Source organism: Microtus pennsylvanicus, chromosome 10, assembly GCF_037038515.1.
Source record: "Microtus pennsylvanicus isolate mMicPen1 chromosome 10, mMicPen1.hap1, whole genome shotgun sequence".
NCBI classification, from domain to species: domain Eukaryota; kingdom Metazoa; phylum Chordata; class Mammalia; order Rodentia; family Cricetidae; genus Microtus; species Microtus pennsylvanicus.
The window spans coordinates 63,675,041-63,687,209 of NC_134588.1; positions in this window are offsets into that span (position 1 = coordinate 63,675,041).

Consider the following 12,169-nt stretch of genomic DNA (forward strand, 5'->3'; position numbering starts at 1 on the left):
GGTAAATATGAGTATCCATGTTTGAATCCTAATTTCTAGCTCTTTCAGTTATAAACTTAGGGATGGGATTTCTAGATTGTATGGCAATGCTACGTGTGTGTTTGTGTGTGTGTGTGTGTGTGTGTGTGTGCACGCACGCATAAACCATTTTCCCTACCCCCATATCAGGCTTTCTGAAGAACCTCCAAACTGATACCCACACTGGCTCCCCTCCCTCATGTTGTTCTCTGACCCTTCCTAACACTTCATACTGTCTTTCTTATTTCAGCCACCAGTGTGTAAGGTGTCATCTCACTGTAGTTTTGATTTGCATCTTCCTAACAACTGACGATCGTCAGCATCTTTTTGGGTGTTGTGCGGCTATTTTTGTATCTTCTTTGGGAAAGTATCTGTTGAATTCTTTTCACTGTTTTTAACTGAACTGAGTTTTTGATTGTGTAGAAGGGTTTATATACCGTTGATATTTAACCCTTATCAGACATATGACTTCTAAGTAATGTCTACCAATTTATGCTACCACCAGTCCATTATGTTTTATTTTTTACATAAATTCCAAACACATTCTAGCGTGTCTTAAAATTATGAACATGATTCTTCAGTTCTGGGGTAAAAATTGCCTTGGAACTGTCTAAATGTCCTATCTGCCCTTGAGAGTTCAAGCGAGCATAGGAACTTCTCAACACAGGAAGAAGACAACTTGGTGTTTTGAAGCCATTTCCTACAGTTGAAACTTTTCATCCTGGAGGGAGGTGGTTTGCAAGTCAGGGTTTCTAAGTGGAAGCATTCTCCCTACTTCCTCAGGAGGAAGGCGGAGACTAATGAGACTCAGGAAGTAAACACCTTACAAATTTCAAGAAATTTCTGGAACTAATAAATTTCTCTACGATCCTGCCCATGTCTATGGAAGCATCAGGCAGCTGCTGCTGGAGAACACTGACCTGTCCAGCTGTCTGCTCATCATGAAGAGAGCTCGGGGGTTGTAGCTTTCATGAGATGCTGCCCATGCTAAGGCGGGCTTCTCAGTGATACAAGTAACTCTGAGTAGCCCCTACCTTTTTAAACAACACCAGCAAACTCATTGATTTGCTAAGCTGAACTTTAGTGTAATTGTTTCTTTGATCTGTTCTTGGTTACCTTTCTAGGGTGAGGGAATTGTGGCTTGTTCCTTGGGAAGTCTCATGTGTCGTCATGCGGTATAATCATACTTCTGCACTCAGGTAGCTTCCAACATGGATAAAAGACAAGGATTTTGTTGTTCTAAATGTCATTTAACTTCTTATTTGGCCTAGCCTCCAACAGACCAGCTGCATAAAATAACCTCCGCGATCTGCCTTATTCCCTTTTGTTCAGCAGTGGCATGCTAGGGTGAAATGACCAATGTGGCTACTCTATTATTCTGTGCCTTCTGAACTGCTGGTTTGGCACAGCCTCCAACAGACCATAAGCAGATAAAGATCTGCCTATTTTCTGGTGCAGCAATGCGGGGGGTGGGGGCGATAGGGTGAAATGACTTAACTGGATGCGTTTCTAGTTGGCTGAAATCCTAATTCACAGATAGCAAAGGGGGTGGAGCTATCTGCTGATTCCTAAGTAGCTCTGTTGAAATGTGCGTTTCGGGATCCTAACGGAGAATTTCCTGTCATTTTAATGTCTGTAAACAGCTATTAAGTGGGCACTCCAAGCTTTTCACTCTGGGATAGGACAGTAGATCCAGACTCTGCAGAGAAGGTCTAGAGACAGAGCAGGGTGCCTTGGGAGACCGAAAAGGAAGGGAGACAAGACATGGAGTAGTCTTCTCCCAGCCGGTGCACCTCCTTCCACAGTCTTAGTTCTTTTCTCTATCTAGAGAGAATGTGGCCTGAACTGAGAAGGGGAGAAAAACAAGGAAGGCACAGATACTCTGTCCAGTCGCACCTTGAAGTGAAGCCCCTGCCCTTCCACAGCCCACTGCAGAACTCTCCATGGTACAGTCAGTCTAGAGGGGCAGGAAGCTGCATCTTCATGGCCCATGAGCATGGCTTTGCCCAAGGAAAAGTCGGGCACTATCGCTGTAACTCACAGCAGAAAAAAAATGCTATGATAAGGTTTCTGCCCAGGTAGGGCTTAGTTATGCAGAGGAAGAGACAGGCCAAGGAGACATAGACAGTGGAAAGCCCAGGTGATAAAATCAAGAATCTCTATACTAAGTACTAAAAGGATTCTTGGCACTTGGGACCCTGGGATGCTACCATGGACTATCCATGGCTAAAGGAAGCTTTATGTCAGGAAGGTCCAGGAGCCACTTGCAATAGAGAGTTTGGTTGGTACCTGCAAAAGCACAAGCTTACCCATATTTATGTGCACGTACGTGCGCGCGCGCACACACACACACACAAACACACACACACACACACACAGTGGAAGATAGAAAGATGAATTGAGATGACAACAGAAAGGAGGTATTGGCTTCTGGCCCTCTGGCAAGAGAATACCAGCCTCTGCCCAAAAATGATGCCAAGGACTGCACGTCAGGCTCTGAGTGCCAGGAGACAGCAGCAGTAGCATCCTGTATTTTCTGTTTTGTTTTGTTTTTTTAAACTCATACACCTTGCCAGATGCCCATGAAGGGACTCTCCCCTAGCCCATAAACAATCAGGACTAATAGAACACCTCTGGCAAAAGGAACAGATAGAACTCAATGCTGTCTCCAGTGCTAGGCTCCCAGGATTAACATACCTACCCTGGTTGTAGTTATCATGTCCCACAGAGGGGGAAACATGTACCTTGAGGAAAAGCAGTTCCAATGTTGGGCCTTATTGCTCTAATGGCTCGGGAGCCGTGTATCTGGTCCAGAGGTTAGAAGCTGGAAGATTTTCCAGATGCTGCTATTCCTATGGATAAGCAGATAATTAGACTGGCTCCATGCACAGCGTGTTGAGGCCTTGGGAGAGATGCTGTGTTCACCCTGTGTTCCAGCCATGCAACTCCCTGTCTTGCTGGCCTCAGGACAAGAGGGTCGCAGAGCTTGAGAGTTTCTCTGTCCTAGGTATCACCGCAACACTTTCTTGAAGGCTCTGACTAAGGCACAGCCCTCTTAGCAAAATCAGTTTGTTATTTCCCCTGTGCAAGGCATGGGGTCCATATAGCTAGCGCCAACAAATAGCCATTAGGCTGCAAAAGACTGCAATTAGTGCTCGGGCTCTGGAAACAGCCTGCTTCCCCGTTTGATTGGCTCTACATCACTGTGTGACTTTCGACAAGTTACTTCTCTGGCCATGATTTCTATGTGTTTTGGCAGCATTGGCCGAGTAATTAGTGCTGTAGGGTCAGAGTCAGAGCTTGTGGCTGATCTGCTAGTTACTGTCTCTCTGACAATAGCTTTGTAAAAAGGGTCTCCTCACCCAGAGCCATCATGTTTCTTATCTGCACAAAGGGATACTTGATAACATCGGGGAAAGGGTTGATGGAAGCCTTGGGTCGGGTGTTCCAGGAAAGTGCTGGCAACAGCCTGCAGGGAAGGGCACTGAGGACCCCCTCCCTGATTTCCTCTGGCAGAGTACACCCTCTGGACTCCTTCTCCCTGCCCTCTAGCCACTCCCAGCCTCTTCAGGTATTGCAACAGGCTAGAATTCTGCCACAGGACATGCCAGTGATGAGCAGGTACATGTCAGATGTCAGAATGCCAGGTTGCTTCAGGACTGCTATATTCTCGGCATTTTATAAATTGCACATCTCTCTGGTGTTTATTGACTGAGCTAGCAAGTGAATAAATGGATGGAGAAATGCGCGATCCCCTCAGGCTGGCTGTCACTGTGTGGGCATTCCATCCTCCTGCATGAGAATGAGAGCTGCACAGTCTTGGGGCGAGGCTCCAATCCAGTATCATCGGTCTGCAAAAGAACTCTAAACAATGGTGTCACTTGAGCCTCAGGAAGGAGATGCTGGCAATGCTCCAACACAGTGGGATGTGCAGGTGTTTCTGAACCTACAAGTGACCAGGAGGGTGGCTTGTGATCTCCTGAGGAGGTAGGGCAGAATTTCTAAGGATGAGGGCTCTGCAGTCAGACTGCTCGACAGAACCAGCTCCCTAGCTGTGTCATCGTGGGGAACCCCTCTGCCTGTACTTTGTCCTCATGCAGGAGACTATTCGTTGGGGTTTTGAAAAGACAAAACAATATCACATATGCAAAGAACTCAGCACACAGTAATTCCTCCATACATGCTCATATGATATTTTCATTTTAGATTTGTTTTAAACACTGCAACAATATCCTAGAAACAAACAAAAAAAAAAACACTTATTTCCCTGACTCTCGATGCACCCACCCAGTTTTCTAAGCCTAAGCAAAATGAAGTCAGCAGAGCCACTTAAATTTATATGTGCTCAAGACATCTTGACTGATGTTAATCCAGGCATTTATGAGTGCTTAAGGTGTGTTTACATTAGCCACCGGGGAGAGAAAAAAAACACCAAGTGCACATAGCACAGAATGTCTAAGGGGCCGGCATAAAAATTTAACACCTCTGGGCACGGTTGTGAAAGTTTGTCATCTCAGTTACTCAGGAGGCTAAGGTGGCAAGATGACAGGTTCAAGGCTATGCTGTGCAACTTAATGACACCCTTTCTTAAAATAAAATTTAAAGTGGGGGTGGCAGGGTGACTCAGTAGAAGAGAGCTTTCCTGGCATATTTTAGGCACTGGGTTCGATCGTCAGTATTGAAAACAGATGAGAGTACTTTGCTCATTGTGTCTCCAGTGGTTGCTGCAAATGCACACTTAGGTTTTGAGAGAGTCCATTTCCTTTCAGGGTTGCAGTGGAGCTAAATAAACCCCAACCTTCCGAGGCATTTGACAACTGACTAGATGTTTTAAACTATGGTGCACAATAGAAAGGCATTTATGTCGCTATCAACAGTTCTTGACTTTGTTATTGGGAAATTATTCTCCAGCCTCATTTACCCAGCTTTCCAATGAGCTGTATGAAGCTCTCAATGAAGGAGGAGCCCACCAGCCTCTGTCCTCCCAGGAACACTGCCAGCACCATGCTTGTTATTGAGTATAGCCTGCCGGGTAGCTGGTGGTGTCCTTGCCAACTAAAATGCACCTAAGGAATCACTAGAGCCAAGAATGTCTGGACAGTGGCTAGGAAGACGGATGTTTACTGGAGTTGCGAGCATTCCGTATTGGATTGCAATTGGTGGCACACAATGAGCAAGGTTTGTGATTCATTGCTCCACAGGCCGTGTGTATGTATGGTGTAAATGCTGTTGTTTGAGAAAACTTTTGACTGAGAAGCTGTTTAGCTCTTCCAAACTCACTATATATATATATATATATATATATATATATATATATATATATATATATTTGGAATATCAGTCATATCCTAAGTACTTTTCTAGGCTCTGTTTAGTGAGTGATAAGCAAAAAAAAAGCCACCCCCCCTGTCCCCAAGGGACTTATACTCTAAAGGAGATCTAGGGATAGCACATGGCAGGGATGAATAAGCTAAAAAGTAATTGCAGGAAAGGTACGTGTTACACTGAATGACATGACAGAGAATTGCTTAGATGGGGAGTAGTACACAGAGCGGTGAGGTCTCTCAGGCAGGAAGAAGCCAGTTGCAGGAGGATGTGTCATGAATCAGTCCCAGTCAGAAAAGAGTACCTTCAAAGACTCTGAAGACCAAAACACGCCTTATTCTGAAAGAAGGGCAAGGAAGCAGTTACTGTGACTTGTGTGTGGTGAGGAAGAGTCATCAGACGAGAGAAAGAGATCAGAACCGTTAGGCCCTTGTTCAAGAGTCTGGACTTCAATGTGATAGAGGCATGTGGTCCCTGAGTGCGGGTATTCCAAGCCTGTTTGAAAATCATGGCGGCTGAACTGTCCTGACCGGGAGAATCAAGCTCCGACCCATTTCTTTATCACTACTCCTCTTTTAAAGAATGGCATTAAGATGCACAGCCTTCCCTCTTCCTGGGAAATGGTTCTGTGCTCTTCTGATACTAGTGGGTACTATTGTGATCCAGCTGTGCTTTCCAAAGTCCCCTTACACTGTATAAAATGGTGTACACGGTGTAGAACTGCCTTTCACGGGGAGACTCCATTCTATAAATACCTTTGACTTCATTTTTGAGAATGAAGGATGATTTTGCACCTGGCTGGACACATGAATAGCACTGTCTTCAGGCTCCATCCATGCAGCACAGACTGATGAATGAGTATTCTTGGGCGTAGAAAGGGAGACATCCTATAAATTTATAAGGCTGAATTGAAGAGCATGATTGTGTATGACAATCATATGAAAAAACCAGGCCCGCAAACTTATCAGACACACCAGACCAAGGAACGGTTGTGTATCTCCTTCACCTGAACTCCATAAAGTAGCAGACAACCAGTGTTGCAGTGGTGATGGCCCCAATCCACCTGTCATCGGGTCACCCAGCATGTCTGACGGGCACTGACAGCAGTGAGAACTCAAGACTGTTCCAGAGCTTCCGCTGGAACTGGTACCCACTGTTAATACAACCTATCTAAATGTACTTCTTCCTGTTCCCGTAGATGCTCATGTTAGCCATCTGTGTGCCTGTTAGCTCATCCAGACCTGATCTCAGCCTTTGCTTGCCCTTGCGGCTTAGCTCTGACCCAGAAGCCTCACTCCACACCAGCGGTCCGAAATCTCTCCCAGTGTGCTTGCTTTTGTCATCAATTCAGAGACTCTTAAATTCTTTAAGTTCTTCAAGTCTCCACTCAATCTTAAATATAAGGGAGATACTATAAAGACCTCTGAAAATCCTTGAACAGTTCGCCCCTTTAGTTCTTTTCAGCTATTCTGTATGCTACATGAAAGGATAGATGGGTAGGAAGATAGATAGACACACAGAAAGACAGACAGACAGACAGACAGACAGACAGACAGACTGAGAGACAGATGATAGATAACATCATATTTACCATGTGTTGTGTGATTTGAGAGTTAAGGTAAGTAAATAAGATTAGAATAAAAGAAGCTGTATTAGCTTGGCCTGGGTTATCAAGGAAAGCAAGAATATCTGACAAGATGTTGTCATTGATACCTCTGTTCCTTGTACATTTATTGCTATCCAAACAAACTCCGGCATTGTGGTGAGGCACAAATGTGTTCACTGCTGTTTCTGACATAGCATGCTCCACGACAGTTCCTATAAAGACCAAATACGTAATACTTGTACTTTCCAAGTTCCTGGGCTTTCCTGGATCCACGTTAGAAATATATTTGACTTATTTTCTCACTAAAAAGACCTCCTAGGGGCATATTGAGTCCTTCGATTCCAGAGGGGATTTGAAGAGTTTCAGGAAATACATCAAGTATAGAAAACTGTTATGAGCAGTGGAAGGAAAGTATACCTTAATAGAAGGTACCTGCACAGGGATCCTTAGCTTATTCATCCCCATGGCTCTTATAAGAAAGGGATCAAACAAATGTGCAATCATAATAGGATTCCCTCTGGAGCCTAGAGAGAAATGGCTAGAAAGGAAGAAGATTAAATTTCCAAAGACCAACTTCTTAGAAGAGTGGTTTTAAAGGAAAGGGACCTGGATGTTAAGACCCCAGGAGGCTGCAACGTCTGAGCCCATCAATGTGCCTAGCACCCAACATGTATGTCGCAAACACCTGTGGAGCATGGATTTCCTGTGGATATTCCACAGAGTATCTGCAAATATAAGTACTAGGCACAAAATGGCACTCAGTAAACCTGAACTGAAAACTCTGAACTCAAAAAACGGAACCCCATCTTCTTCGCAGGGATAGGGGTTAAAAGTCCATGGGAGGAGAAGAATCTGAAGTCTGAACTCAAAGCTGAAACCTAGGCTGTGACCGTGGAGGTTTTTTAGGTGATTCTAGGACCCAAGGTATACCTGACAGTAGTAGATGACAGTTAGGTAATAGAGGACGGACTCACTGGAGAAGAGAACATTCGAAGCTGAGGGTCGGGAGTACAGACACATTGACACAGAAAGAACAACTGATGCCCAAATCTCTGAGAGGCAAGGAGGAATGATCAGAGCACAATGCCATGATAGTGGAAGTTCCATGAGAGATCGTTGTAACTCTAAAGACCACAGCTTTTTGATGCAGTTACTACATAGGCCCAATGGTTTGTCTTTCTGAGCTTTCAATCGTAAGTTCCCTGGTGGTAAGAACAGGATTATAGCTGCTGTCATATCCCGCCTGCCTACAACATGCATCCAGGTACCAGTTGTCCCAGGTATCTAAATGAATGGTGGAAGTGCCTGTCTGGATACTGAGGGAAGCATCTCTATAACTCGTGTCTTCACAACCATCCTAACAGTGAGGCCTCTTGTTCTGTTTCCTCATAAACTTACCTCTCTTGAGAGCATCTTACTAGCAATCTGCAATGTTTTTGTCACTGAAACAGGACGCTGTCTCAGGTACAGTTGTAGTCTTGGGGTGAACACATCAACAGACATTAGTGGTGCCAAATACCTTTTGTTAAGAGAAAAAGAAGTGTTTGTTTTAATACAGCCCCTGTGCTTATTTCTGTCTAAATCTGATGTTTTTAAGCTGATTTTTGAATGTTTTTTCCCTACCTCTAATCCCCAAGGTTTAGAGATTCATCACCAAAGAGGGGGCAGAAAGACTGTAGAAGCCAAAGGAAATGGATAGGTTTCTATAGCAAAATTATATTTGCTGGACATGGCAGCAAAGTTGCACACACACACACTCACAAGATCTTGGGTCACATACACAAAATTTGCTTGAAATCAAACCAGCCCAAATCCCAGCATGGATGGGGAAGATGTTCAGTAAGCCCCACCTCTATCTGCTGAGCTACTAGCAATTGATAGCTACTAGGAGAGGGAGAGTCAGTTTCCTTCTAGGATGCAGGCCTAGAGAGGCTACTCATATTTTAGTAGATGGTCCTATAACCCATGAACACCCAGACAATATCAAGTGGATTCTGGGTCTCAAATGAGAGAGAGAGAGAGAGAGAGAGAGAGAGAGAGAGAGAGAGAGAGAGAGAGAGAGAGAGAGAGAGGAGACACACACAGCAGGAAAGGGGGGAAGTTGGTCTCAGGTCTAAAGAAAATTCTATTTTCTCAAAATTTAAAATACAGAACCAACAAAAGACTAACTCTGGTGCCAATTAGCACATCAAAGGACATGCAGGCTTCTAGGCTCCCCCAGTATCACAAGTGCCTGTTACACATTTCAGAGTTCACACTCTTCTTAGTTCTTACCCTAGCCTAACTTCCCCCAGCACAGGCTTCCCTTATTCCAGCTGCTCCATCTCTTTGAATTCTGCTATTGCTATGTCATGCCCTCTTTTTTTCCTTTGTCTTTCTGTCTCCCTCCTTCCCCTCTCCCTGTTCCCTCTCTCTCTCTCCCCTCTTCTCTCTCTCTCCCTTCTTCTCTCTCTCCTTCCTCTCTCTCTCTCTGTCTCTCTCTCTCGCTCGCTCGCTCTCGCTCTCTGTTCCTGTTTTTCTCATTGCTATGTTCAGCCTACTTCTTTCTTTCTGCTCTTCCAGATGCCTCTGGCATCTCTCTCATATCTACAATTTAAACCTTCTCAACTCCCCTATACCCATACCATGGAGTGGTTATTTCATCAGTTTATAAGTTGGAAGGGAACGAAAACTGCATGAAGTTGGAAGGGAAAAGTGGAAGATCACACAGGGCAGGAGTTGAAGGGGAGGAAATGGGGGAAGGGTTGGATCCAAACACTGTATGAATGTTTGAATATAAAATAAAATATTTCATTTCAAAAAGGGTTTCCTCCAAGAGAGTATGTGCTGTATTTACTTGAGAAAAGTGCAACAAACAAGAATCAGAAAGGTGTTTGACGAGTGAGGACCTACGCAAGATACGTTGTCCTTTGTTCATATTTAAAGAGTAATTAGACCAACATGAATTTATTCCATGACTTTTTGGATGGAGGAAGGGCTGAGGGAGCAGTAGGCTGATGAATGTCACAGAAAGATGGCAGGGACATTCTTGAGCAGCTTTGGGGAGGACAAGAGGAGAGAGTGAGCTGGCAGGAGTGGAAGTGTGGACTGAATTATCTCTGACTGTGACTGTTGATTGACAGTGGATTGTGGTACATTTTCCAAAACAGCTCAAAGCCATGGCTCATTTTGTGTAAATAAAGCTTCTCAGGGTGCCACCAGGAGACGAAAGAGCCACTCAGATCAAATCTGGCTGGTGTCGGTCTCAGTCAGTTCAGAGGCTTGCTGCAGAAAGGACACACACATAGACACCAAACTCTATGTCAGCATCCAGCTAAACACATCGCACAGCTGGAACTACAGCCAAGAAACCGTGAAAGATCCGGGATGGAAGGACCCTTTATCCTGGAACAGTAATACTGATTTCACAATAAAATAATTTCCCTTGATACCCACTGCTGTTCGGGGGTAGACCAAATGGCTGCCACTAGCTGTAGCCAGTGTCAGAAAGGCAAAAGAGCTCTGATCATGACATACATGCTATGACTCTAAAAAATGCACTGACTTCTTTTATATAGATAACAAAACATGCTCTAAAAACAACAGTGACACTTTCGATCTCTAGAGCTGCTTCCTGACTCTGAGGGAAGGGGACGGGAATACAGAGACACCTACAAATGTCACCTGATGTGATGTGGCATCGGGGAGTGCGGCTTTTCATTTTAACTAGATTGTATTGAGACTGGGCTTCAAATCTCATCTCTACAACTTGCTAGCTGGGTAATCCCAGGTAATTTAAGCACCATTTCAAAGCCCCGGGCTCGTCCATAAAGTAATGATGATAACTGTCCTTGCAAGGTTCAATAAAATAGTAAATGGGAAGGAATTAGTCCCGGGCCTGGTAATAGTTAATGTTCAATAAATCTGTCGTATTCTCATTCTTCTCTTTTTATGACTCCCATTACTGCTCCCATCCCCTCTGTAATTGTTCAGATCACTCCCATTATAATTCTTACACAGAGGTGGAAATGAAGTCAAAGAGGGAACTCGAGGGGAGGGAGAAGATTCCTAAGAGGCCCTGAGATGCTGAGTTAGAGATTTCAAATCTCAAAGAATGAACAGTGTTTCGCTAGGAAGGGAATAACTATGAAGATCATGCTAGGCTGAATAATCAGCAGAAGCAACAACACCCAACTTTGAACTCAAGTGGATTTCTGGGAGCGGCCAATAGTCCAGTCTGGGTAGGTACACTGGTTGATGATGCTCTTAGCAGGGAATTGCAGTCTTAGCAGGGAAGAACATCATGAGACTACAAAGATGTCCTGAAAGCCTAGGGAGGAAGATTGGCCAAGGTTAGATTACTGAATGGTATAGTGTGGAAATGGTCAGTGACTTTGGCTTAAGCAAGTTTTGAGGGAGGGTCTATGTACTTCAACATGAGAGTTTTCAGTTCTTTGTCTACTCAGTCCTTTGAAAAATGAGGCAGAGAGACAACACAATGACCTTTGAAGATGATCTCTTGCTTTATCTTTTTGTGCCAGTGGTTTAGGGTACAAGGGAACAGTCAACTGTCTTACCGGCATGTGTGAGCCAACTATATTCCTTTCTCTTTCAAGGCCTGAAGGTCTTCTTCCAAAAGACCATCTTATTGATTTCATCCGATAACTCATTATTTCATCCACCTACCTACTCATCTAATAATCTTTTGTCATTTATCCAACGATTCAGCACATACATGCCAGAAATTCACTGAGTATATAGTAGTTCTAGATTGTTGGAACAGAAAAAAAACCTAAGGGGGAGGGATTTTACTTTGGCTTCATGGTTTGAGAGGAATTCGGTGCATCATGATGGGGAAGACTTGGCGGAAAAGTTCAGTCGTGGAGGTGGGAGTGGGGTTGAGGCCATTTACATCATTAATAAGAGACTGGGAAGTAGGCGGTGAGGGAAGAACCAAGCTTGGTTCATAATCATGAGATGCCCACTCTTCTAACCTATTTCCTCTGACTAGAGCCCACCTTCTAAAGGCCCTAAGGCCCCGTAAATGGTACCACATGATAGGGAAAACATTAAAAAGGCCTTCAGGGGACATTTCAGCCTTAACACCCTTTTCAAGTTCCTCCCACAACACGCTCCAGAGAAAGGCACTAGTGGGGATTCCTGTTTTCAGATGTTAGGCAGTCAAGTAAACCTCAGCACAGGGCCCCTTGGCCAGCTGGGCACACTGGCACCACATCTAAT